This window comes from Ochlerotatus camptorhynchus, unplaced genomic scaffold, assembly GCF_037179485.1.
Source record: "Ochlerotatus camptorhynchus isolate MF236.1 unplaced genomic scaffold, CSIRO-AGI_Acam_v1.1 ptg000443l, whole genome shotgun sequence".
In the NCBI taxonomy this organism is placed as follows: domain Eukaryota; kingdom Metazoa; phylum Arthropoda; class Insecta; order Diptera; family Culicidae; genus Ochlerotatus; species Ochlerotatus camptorhynchus.
The window spans coordinates 4,168,293-4,180,597 of record NW_027040929.1 but is presented as its reverse complement, the minus strand read 5'-3'; the positions used below and the strand labels follow the sequence as shown (position 1 = coordinate 4,180,597).

Genomic DNA, 12,305 nt, shown 5'->3' with positions numbered 1-12,305 from the left:
AAAATCAATTTGTTTCAATAAATCTAGAGCCACGTACACCGCGAAAACTAAAAAATAAATAGAACATTTTTCATGTATCGTTTTATAACGCTAGGTTTTTTTTTAAATATTTAGAATTGTGTTTTTACATGTTCCAAACTGTCAACCTGAAAGTGAACCATTGATAGGAGAACACAGGAGAAATAGAATTAGATAAAGATGTCGAAATCATGATAATAAGATCTTTTCGTAAGCAATTTTTAACATTTGACATATTTTCGTAAATTTAAGTACTGTCTGCACCAGGCATGGAAAATCATTTGCATTAATTTCGTGCATTCATTTGCCTCTAACTTTTTTCTTCAACAGCATTCATTCCGTAAAATGATGTATAGAGCTTTTGTAGGTTTTGTTATTAGCGACAACTTTTGTTAACAATATAAAATCCGTATCTCTTATGCATGTCGAAGCAGAGCGAACAGAAGCCACTACTGTTTTTCAGTGAATGTATTTATTTTACATTCACTGAAAAACAGTAACAAGTTCTGCCCGCTCTAGTTCGTGATGAATAAGAGATACAGATTTAAGTTATAAGCAAAACTTGAAGCTAATAACAAAACCTACAAAAACTCTATACATCATTTTGCGGAATGCTGTTGATGAAAAAAGTTAGAGGCAAATGAATGTAAATGAATGTATGAAATGAATGCAAATGATGTTCCATGCCTGGTCTGCACTATGGTGATTTTCTCTACAGTGCGTCAAAAATTGTTCTAAAACGTTGTTAGGGGCTATCCATAAAAAAAATTTAAAAATTTGTGGATGATTGTTCACGCAGGGGTCTAAAACCTCTCAAAAGCTGTCCACGTGGAATGTGGACAACCCCTTACAACTAAACTTCTCAAGCGAGCGTAACTTTTGTTGGCAATCCGTTAAAATTCTGCACAGCATTGATGCCATTTTTTTTGAGCAAAACCTCCCTAGAATGCCCGAATATTCATCATTTTCTTTCATTTGAGAACCTACAAACTTTGCTACTCGTTCTCCTTCTGCCCTTATTCATATCCCAATATAAACATCATGCATCACAAAATATGCCCTGTCGTCAGATCGACTGAGTGTGACTCATATGTATTACATATGTACATTATTTATGCTTCCTTTCTTCAACACTCTCTTCGCGTCATCAGCTGGCCAGTCGATCACCAACCAGCCACCATATCCCTACCCTCTTCTCACAAAACCCATCATAAGAATAGTACAAACCCGCGCGCTCGCACATGTGTTTCGCACATTTTGTTCCGCCGCACTGCACCCGGCTTCTACGCGGGAGAACTCGAACGACGTTCGACAGAGAAAAAAAAAATCTATGCTGACAGAGACCTCTCGGAAAGCAACGAACTCGGCGACAATCATAATGTTTAATGAAATAAAGGAAAAGATGCGATAAGCGCCTTGCGAAGCGAAAGAGCAAAGCACATGGGTTTAGGCTGCGAATCGAAATGTGATATTTATTATTGTTCCATTTTTTTGCTGCTCAATCGAAATTGGGTTGGACGCTCTTCATCGAACCTTTACTGTTTACAAAAATGAGCCAACGTAAGCAATTTATGACCCATTCGATCGTCCCCATCTGATTTGCGATAAATTTCCATACTGCGATGATGGTTTGCACTTATGCCCAGTTGAATGATTTCTATGAGCGCATAAGTAGGAAGACTGTTATGCAGGGTAGGGCTTCCGGTTCTCTACCGAGAATCTCGTGCATGCTGATCACTGGAGACGTTTGTTCATTCGACTTCATTGAGCGATATGGACGATCACAATCATCTTATGAGTGCGGTCACGGTTCAGTAGTTTGGAACAAAGATCTTCTTTAAATCGTGCGCACCATACACTACTGCTATGGGTGAGGAGTGTGCGGTCGTTTATGTTCCATGTATGGTTTTATTTGTTTATGAACTAATGATTCACGGTGTGCTTTTTTAAATGAGTATGAGTAATCAAGAAGTGGTGTAGAATGTTGTTATCTTATCAGAAATTAACGAAATGAACTTGCAATTCGTTTATAAATTTTTACAATGGAATCATACAGGACGGGAAACCGTTCGTCCGGGTGTACGTAATCTATTTTTGAATGACTAACAATAAACAATTTTACGCAAAATATTGTTGTTGCAATCTACAGTTAGCACACTACCGTCACAAAACGTTGCATTAGTATGATTGTGAAACTGACTGAAGCTACTCACATAAAAGTTATCATGACCGTACTACAACAGAGCTGCCCGAGAAAAGTGGTCCATTAGTCAGTTAAAATATTGAGACATTCTCTGACTACATTTCAAATAAGAACATTCAGTTCTTTCAAAGGTGAGGCTCGCTGTTTCAACAGAATTGAGTGGCACGGAAAACCCTCTTATTTGAATAAGTAGCGCAATCCAGCCAAATCTCGAGTAGGATGATGCCCAGTTACGACATTGAGTAGTGCACCAGAAACCATTGAACACCTCGTAGATCTGAAATGGCATCAACTTAATAATCCTGCTTATGATTTTATATTAATTGAGCCTTCACTATAAATTTGCAGCATTCAAATACATCAAACATTAGACTGGCCCACAAAAATAATGTCAAATGTCAGCCCTTATTTGGACATTTATTTATAATGTTCTACGAAACCCATACGTTTTTTAAGTGGTCTTATTGCACCAAAGGATAACGTAAACATCCATCTTGATGATGATTTTGAATTACGGTTATTTGAAATTATTGAGAGATTAAAGTCTAATGCGGGTCATTACTGTACCTCTATTTTGTTGAAATAAACGATCCAAATGCTTAAAGAAAACATCGTGTGGTAAAAAAAAATCGAGTGATAAGCGTGATTGCCTCTCACCCCTAAGGGCCTGAGTTCAATCCCAGTCGGCGATATATCCATGATATCCAAAGTTTATTTAAATTTCAGAATAATAATGAAAATTATAATGCGAGTCTGAACGCTGAATTTTTTAAATTATCTTATTAAAAAAACCGCCGGTAAAAATTATCGATATCAATATTTGTTCGCCTCATTTAACAGCCTTAAAAAAAGTCAGCGTCTGATCATAAATTTCAAGAATTTGAGGCTTGGATCTTTTTTAGGTTTAATTTTTAAGATTTCAGATCAGGAATTTTTTTTTTTGAAATTCTGGGCCTAGAGTCCAATATTTCAAATTTTATTTTTCACGATTCTTGGATTAAGTGAAACATTTTAGATGTCAGACTTAAAAAATTCCTAAGGGCTTGGAAACTTGATCTCGTACTTTAAAGATTTTAAAAGACTTTTGAATGTCAAATATCAATAAAATGGGAATTCCTCCTATTCTGGAAAGATCTCCCAATGAATTCCAAAGGAATCCTGAGGAGAATTTAAAAAAAAATCTAGGAAGAATTAAAAGGAGAGAGATTTTTAGAGACAGCTCCTTGCCTGGTGAATTTTAAGGAGAGATTTCAAGATAGTTCTGAGTCAAATTCCAAAATAATTCTGTGAAGGGGATTGTTGGGAAAATTCCAGATGAATTAATACCCGGAACAGACTATAACTTATATGAGCACTAATACATAAACCTAACCCGGGGATGTAAGATTCGCTTACAATTATGTGGGATTCATCATCAGAGGATGTTAGTGGAGACCGCATGAACCGAGGATGCGATATACCTAGCTGCGGTCCAATGCAAGAAAATTGGAGACCGAAAAATGTAGAGTGTATTAGTGAGTGAAATTAGTTATGTCGAAAAAAAATAGGAAACAGATTGCCGAATGAATGGACTCGAACCACGAACGTTGCGATTATCAGACCTGTGCTTTCTACACTGCTCTCTACATGCTTCTTAATAAGGATAGCCTAAAAGCAAACAAGAAGCGCTCATTTCCTCTCATACTCGACTTCGTATGCTTTTTCTGCTGGAGAGATTCGAGGCAACTGTGTGCGTCGTTCTACAATGTTCTACAATGTGCGTCGTTCTACAAGCTTACTGGTATAGTCGAAAGCGTAGATAGAACACGAAATAAAAAAGACAAAAAACCATCACACCGCCTGCATGATCAATTTCTAACATTCGTTGCGATGTTCATGAACAGAGGATGATAGGAAACGGAACTAACATTCATTGTAATAAATTTTTGGTTTGCGTGTAGGATTTCCAGTGAAAACTCAATGTATGAGTGCTCATTGCAAGACAGCCTATATTACGTGATATATCAGGCATAACATTCGATAACGGCACAAAAGCATTTGTAAACAAACTTTCTAAGGCCCTTTACACGCGAACCAAAGTACGCCCACGCAAACCAATACCACTTTCGGAAAGGTGATAGTTGCTCCTATCCGATGATATTGTTGGTTTGCGTGGGCGTACTTTGGTACGCGTGTGAAGGGCCTTAGAAAGTTTGATTACAAATGCTTTTGTGCCGTTATCAAATGTTATGCCTGATATGCTGTAATGTGAACGGGGTGTCAAGAACATTCAGAAAGGAGAATTTCAAGGATTTTCTGGCAGAATTCAAATGGAACTATGAGGAGAATTCAAAGGAAATTAAAGTTCCTTACATCTTGGAGCTGATAATTAACATACTGAATTCGATCGCGTGATATCAAACTTGGAATGATTTCAAGCAAAAGTTATATGGTTTCGTGACTTGACATAATCATGTTTATTAGAACTGAGTCGTCTTTCATTTATTTCCAGTTCCTTACAATTATTCTTTTTTAAAGCCATTGTGAAGTGATAGGTAGTATGTAATCGTTTTTGAATACTTCGAAAGAATGATTGTGATAATAGTATCCTCAAAATTAAATCGGTATTTATCGGTATGAAAACGAGAAAATCAGTAAATCGTTTGTCCTCAATTATTTATCGGTGTTGAGCTAAAAAATGATTTATCGGTAGGTCTGGCAACGCTGGCCGCAAGTATTCCGGTTTTTACATAAGCACTATGCCTTGTGTTGGCCTTAGCCATTAGGAGAAAAGGTTGATACCGGGTTCGGTTATTGAAGTGACACATGGCATGGTCCATGCATGAAGAAGGATATAATATATCACAAAGTTTTGCTATTCAGAAGTTAGTAAATAGTTAGGAAATAGTTTCGCAATTGACCATGACTCTTACGAAAAAACATCAAATCCCTTTTTTTTTTAATTAAACCTCGCGAGCGAAAATCGTTTAGTAATTTTACAAAATATCGGGGAATTGGCTCTTAAAATTGGCATATGGATTTATAAATTTAGCACAACGACAAAAATATCCAATTGTACAATTGTTATTAGAACAATGCGTCATCGAGACAATACAAATGGATATTTTTCGATGCGTGAAAAATTGTCACATATTAGTTCCTTCGAAATGTATGTTTTTCCTAATATTAGGGACACTTAGACCGACATTTGCAAGAGAGTTCGTGGGGCAATACCAGGCGGGATTCATGGGTGCCCGCGGTACCACGGGCCAAATTTTCGCGATTCGGCAGGTTCTGCAGAAATGCCGCGAATACAACGTCCCCACACATCATTTGTTCATCGATTTCAAATCCGCATACGTCACAATCGATCGAGATCAGCTATGGCAGATTATGCACGGGTACGGATTTCCGGATAAACTGTCGCGATTGGTCAAGGCGACGATGGATCGAGTGATGTGCGTTGTTCAGGGACACGCTCGAGTCCCTTTGAATCTCGAAGGGGGTTACGGCAAGGTGATAGACTTTCGTGTCTACGAGGCATGGAAAATCATTTACATTCATTTCGTGCATTCATTTACATTCATTTGCCCCTAACTTTTTTCATCAACAGAATTCCACAAAATAATGTATGGAGCTCTTGTAGGTTTTTTAGTAGCTACAACTTTTGTTAAAAACTCAAATCCGTATCTCTTATTCATGACGAACCAGAGCGAACAGAAGCCACTACTGTTTTTCAGTGAATGTATTTTACATTCACTGAAAAACAGTAACAAGGTCTGCCCGCTCTAATTCATGATGCATAAGAGATACAAATTTGAGTTATGGGCAAAAGTTGTAGCTAATAACAAAACCTACTAAAGCTCTATACATCATTTTGTGGAATGCTGGTGATGAAAAAAGTTAGAGGCAAATGAATGTAAATGAATGCATGAAATGAATGTAAATGATTTTCCATGCCTGGTGTCTACTATTCAACATCGAGTTAGAAGGTGTGATCTGAAGAGCTAGGATAGACACGGGTGGCACGATATTCAGGAAGTCTATCCTACTTCTTGGCTTCGCCGTTGACATCGACATCATGGCACGGAACTTTGAGACGATGGCGGAAACGTACATCAGACTGAAGGCTGAAGCTAGGCGGATTGCACTTGCCATCAACGCATCAAAGACAAAATACATGAAAGGAAGAGGTTCTAGGGAAGACAACGTTAGCCTCCCACCCCGAGTTCAGATTGACGGTGACGAAATCGAGGTGGTCGATGAGTTCATGTATCTAGGCTCACTGGTGACCGCCGACGCATTATGGCAGGGAATCGTGTCTACTTTGGACTCCGGAGGACGCTCCGGTCGAATAAAATTCACCGCCGCACGAAGTTTACTATCTACAAGACGCTCATTAGACCGGTGGTCCTCTACGGCCACGAGACCTGGACTATGCTCGTAGAGGACCAACGCGCCCTTGGTGTTTTCGAACGGAAGGTGTTGAGTACCATCTACGGTGGAGTGGAACGTGCACCAGCTGCTGGGAGAACCATCCATCGTTCACATTGCAAAAATTGGGCAACTACGGTGGGCTGGGCACGTCGTAACAATGCCGCACGACGACCCAGTGAAAATGGTTCTCGAAAGCACCCCAACAGGAACAAGAAGAAGAGGCGCGCAGCGGGCAAGGTGGATCGACCAAGTAGAAGGCGACCTGCGGACCCTTCGCAGACTACGAGGCTGGCGAAGCGTGGCCATGGATCGAGTAGAGTGGAGACGACTTTTTCGGACAGCAGAGGACAACAAGGCCTTAGACTGATTGGTAAGGTAAGTAGCTTAGACCGACATTAGGGACATTATGTCTATTTGTGGCAATTCTATATAAATTGCCGGTTTTCTGCAAGATGTTTTCAAATTTGGTGTATGTCTACCTTGAAGGCTACTTAGATTACAATTAAATTTGATTTTCACTTAAATTAAACTGCGAAAATTTCATTGTTTTTAATATACTTAAAAATCAGTTTGGGAACATTCTTACTACTTTGCCTTCCAGCTTTTGGCAAAACGGAATTTTTATCTTTTTTTCCTTTTTATAAATTTCACCGAACACTTTATTCAATTTGTGATCGTGCTGGACCATTATTTGGGGATTTCAGGTGCTTGGCATTTCCTAAAAAATTGTCTAGTAGGTTCTAGCACAAATCAGAAGATGTAATAGCAGATGAGGTCGTGTTGCCGAAAAGGGGAAGGCGTTGCATACTTTGTTGTTTTATAGTGACTTTAACATATTTTTATATATATTTAGGTCATTCGTGACTTGTCCGGGGATGAAACTTGAGCTCGTGATCCATCTCCAGTATAGCACATGTTTTCATAATTGTAACTAACAAAATGTCAAACAAGTTGCACTTTAATTGACAGAGCCTGTAGATAAGGGGCCTCTCTTAGCGGACGCAGCTGTAAAGCAAGCCCATGCTGAAGGTGGCTGGGTTCAATTCGGTTGTGTGTGCTACAAGAAGACGTTGCAAATATGTATTTGTTACATAAAACCTATCAATTTTGTTTTCTAAGACTCCTAAGATAAAATCGCTGATTACGACTCTCAGGAAGCGAAATTAACAAGTTTTATGTGTCAAACGCATACATTGCAACCTCTTCTTGTAGCTTGCTAATAAAAAAACATGAACATAAAATTTACTAATTACATAATTCCAAACAAACATTGTTTTACCTGAAACGAGGTTCTAGGGCAATTACGAAAAGTAGTCTGCTGATATTCTAGTATTATTCAAAGGAAGTTCTTGCGAAAGTTTAAAATAAATCCGAAAAGGGTTTCAAGGAGAATAATAAGCAGAAAATATTTCAAGAACCCGGACACAGAAAGAAAACATCGAATTACTTTAAAAACCTTGAAACTTGAAGACATTACTTGAAGTTTTGAAATATACAGGCATTATTATGTATTTTGAAACAAATTTAAAAAAATACTTATGTCGTATAACAAAGCATAACTGATATTTCAGTTTCAATAGGTTGGGCCTTTGGCCTGATTCTCCAATACCAAAAACATACCGCAATTTCAAAATTAGTTAATATTTACGTTTAGTGGACAAACCGATCTTAATGCTATAATATTGATAAATAAATAAACTATCATACAGCACAAAGCGACGAACCTTATAATTGCATATTCGATAACAGAAACAAGTTAGATTTCAGTTTTCATATACTATTAAGCAACGATATGGAAAATACAATTTTTAATAGCATTCTGTTAAAAAGTCAAGGTCGCGCAAATTGGTCAAAATTATCCATTCTGATGATCTCGAAAATAAAGCCGAGCGCAGTTGTTCAAATAGAACTTTCCAACTAAACACGTCTTGCAATGATTAATACAGCTTTTGATTTTACTATACTCAACTACTGCACTAGTTATTTTAGATAAATCAATTTGAAATTTACCCTAACTGCAAAGCATATTCACAACTCATCATGAAAGTAAACCACATACGAGCCACAGAAGCCCGAGCGCCAGGAAATTTAAATGCACTAATGAAGCGAACCCTACCGATTAATTGTCGTCGCCACGATCATTACTGCAGTGTATCAAATTCATGCTACAAAAGAATGAAGTCGTTATGAGGGTATAAGGGGGAAAATACCACCATGTCATCACATTTCGCTCGCCAGCGCAGAGACCTAGAACTGCTATTTGCCGAGCCTTCCTCTTTATCAAGTAATTTTACACGCGAAACAAACGGAATCATGCAGAAAGTGAGTTATTTCTAGTACTAAGTGAACGAAAACAACGACACATACTTACTTGATTATAAACGTTGAACCTAAGGCCATGTACCGATAAGAGCGTAATTACGAAATTCGAAAAAAAAAATGTAAACATAACTAGATGCGGCGACCGCAAGGCACCTCGCGACACAAACAGCACACGATCCAATTGAGACAACACATACTTGCTTAAAGCACTTGCAGTAGGTCACAATCAAATTTGACTTATTGTTCTACCGTGGCCACACCACAATGATAACAGCCCTCTCGTCTGTCTCTAGCTCTGTGTCTTTCAAATGGTTGCGAGAATTAATTCACGGCGAATTGACCCTCCGATCGTCAGCCGCTCTCCGTCCGACTCCAAATTATGTTGATTTGTTTCAATTGCTAGATTCCGGGAACGCGATCACACGATCTCGTCGCTGTGACACTCGTTGAATGTTCGCTGTACAGGATGCAGATGCAGCTTCCACAAATCGATCACTCCTCCACCAACCGATGTCACACAAGAGCAACCAGCAAGATGGTGGTAGTTGAGTGTATTATCGCATCGCAGTCGGGTGGAGGGTTATTCGAGGGTACACATGTAAAATGTATTTAAAAATACTATGGCGAAGCAAAGTGAACTGAATGCCTTGATTGTTGGATCGAAACTGCGCGCGCGCGCGTTCGTCGTTTCTGTTTTTTTGAATTTTCCTTCTTAGGACCGATCGGATGGGTGATGCGGGGGCTCTGATTAAAGATTTTACTGAAGCGTTTGGATTTCTCTGGCAAACTGTTATAATTTAATTTTTGCACTTGAAATTTCAACTTCTTTCAACATTCAAGTGACGAATGTAAAATAAATGTTAACAATAGTCACAATTCACATAAGAAAATCTTTCATTCAACGTACCGTTCCCTACTGTAGGGTGGTGGAGGTTAAAATGGGCACCCCAAGGAGATTGATGATTTTTAATTTTTCGATTTTGCCCTGATGCAGGATGGGTACAGTATTTTTAATACAATCATATTTTTCTTTGATTGTATTGAGCGTTTTTGAAAAGTGTTGCATTAAATTTGGTTGTGTCAAAACAGAATTGCGTGTATTTCGTTAGTAATAATGTTAGTTTAACTTAAGTTTTTTGATACCAAATACAGATAGCAACTTGGAAATATCATATCTATGTGATAGCTTCATGTTAGATGGCATTTCCAACCAACTCTGAAAATCATATTTTACATTTTTAATTTGAAACCAGAAACGTTTTCTAGCTGAATTTTCTTTTGTGTGTGGGGGTAAAACTGACAAGCATTGGAGTAAGATGTGCATTCAATGGTAAGGTTGGTAAAACATTTTCGATGATTATTTGGAACTGTAGTTGCTTAAAGTGATGCCTTGAGCTAGATAGCATGTTTGAAATACACGCATACTATTTGAAAAAAGACTCAGTTAATGAAATAAAAGATCCAGAATTAATGATCCTAAATTTCATGGAAATTATTAATATTTATTTATAAAATTTCAGCATTTATTTAACTTGTTAGTTATTATGAGACTCATGAAATCCACACACAAGAAATAACAATTCATGCTATCACATTTGCAAAACTTTTGTCCCATCACCTATCCATTTTATCCCATCGATCAGCATATTTTTAAAATATTGTGAATTTACTGCTGAAGACGTACTTTTTTGAAAATGGTTTTACACTTTTTGCTGTTAAAATGCTAAAGTTTGAGCTTTCAAAAATAACATTTTGAGGATGGCGTCATATGTTTTGATTATTTCGCATCGCTTGATAGTTTTAGAAAATCACTGAATGTTTCGATTGAAATAAGATAGCAATAAGGAGTGCATGATCAAAACAGTGGTTTCCCAACGAAACAAATAATTGCTCGTTTTACCATACCTGCCCATTTTACCCCCACCTCTCCTAAAAGAAATTTCATATAGAGCACTCATCGCGTTGATCGGCGTATAGCCTTTAACCTCAGTAGTCAGTATACTCGACCGAGCAACACCAATAAGCCACACTACTAGCGAAGACTACGCATGTGGCGACGTCATTCTCCACTTTCAATTAGGCTAGAGGAAGCAGTCAAGCCGTTTTTCACCATTCGAGCGACTTGCGCACACCAATCTCGCGTCTGCTATATAGGTTAAGGATCTGGCGTATGTTGGTTGATGTGATGCAAGTAAAAACAAACTATTCTCGTGAACGCGGTCGGTGTAAACGTTTCCAAAAATAACTTCATTTGACTGTAGGAGCAGAAGCATATGCGCACTAGAGTTATAAACAGATCTGAACGTCAACTTCGGAGATTTAATTTAGCGCTGTATTTTGAGTACGGTTTCTGTATTACAACAAAAGACTTCAATATTGAGCAAGTCTTTTGTTCAAATTTCCAATCGAAACAAATTGAAAAGCATAAAAGCCTTATTTATTAGGTATTATGATAAATATGCATTGAGTTAGCTTTAAGATTTAAGAGCTTTAAATTTACTAATGCTTCCAATCTTTTATACACATTAAGTAGTTTGCCATGCACTTTTTAATGAAAAGAATCCTAGCCATTTTTTATGAATATATCTGGAAGTAATTGATACACCCAGTAGGCAAATGGAAGCTTCTCTTACAGTTCTGTATTAAAAAATATGCAGAATCCGTGATGAATTACCGCATAGGGTAAGTGAGCCAGTTTTTGGCCCAAGAGGTTCCCTTATTGTCACTATCTTAATCTATATAAAATATGAATTTCTATCTGTCTGTCTGTCAGACCTTTATAGACTCGGAAACTACTGAACCGATCGGCGTAAAAATTTGTATGCAGGGGTTTTTGGGGCCGTGAAAGATTCTTATGATGGTTCGAGACTCCTTCCCCATCTGTAAGGGGGAAGGGCTCCCATACAAATGAAATAGAAATTTCTGCATAACTCCAGAACTAATCAAGCAAATGAAACCAAATTTGGCATGTGGAGGTATAAGAAGATGATCATAGGGGGTAGCTCCTTAGATAGGAGGGGAGCTACGTACAATATAGCATGCTTTTTTTTTGAATCGGCGAAGCTTATATTGAATCCCGAGCAAGGCCGGGCACACTCAGCTAGTAATCAATATTTTTCATGCTTTACCAAATTTATTTCCATGCAAGGTTAGAACTCACATTTTGTCATATGTCTACGCTAATAAACCATGAAAATTTATTTTAAATTTTACTTGGGCCCTAGGGCCAAAAACTAGAGCACTAGTGCCATAACTGGCTAGTTTACTCTATACTGGATATGTAATATAGTAGTACGAAGATGGTTCAATTGTTTATATAAATTTAATGCATGAATTAAATTGATTT

General features: G+C 37.8%; 1 protein-coding gene across 2 annotated transcripts in view; it reads right to left on the bottom strand.

Moving 5' to 3' along the window:
* LOC135711870 (zinc finger protein 436) overlaps positions 1–12,305 on the bottom strand; it is a 42,248-nt gene that overhangs the window by 20,798 nt on the left and 9,145 nt on the right. The window contains exon 1 of one of the 2 annotated variants that reach the window (XM_065234844.1): positions 9,009–9,093. The exons of the other annotated variant lie outside the window; for it this stretch is intronic. The gene's annotated coding sequence lies outside the window, so the exon portion shown is untranslated. Of the gene's footprint in view, positions 1–9,008; positions 9,094–12,305 lie in introns of those variants that run through there. 2 annotated transcript variants of the gene reach the window in all.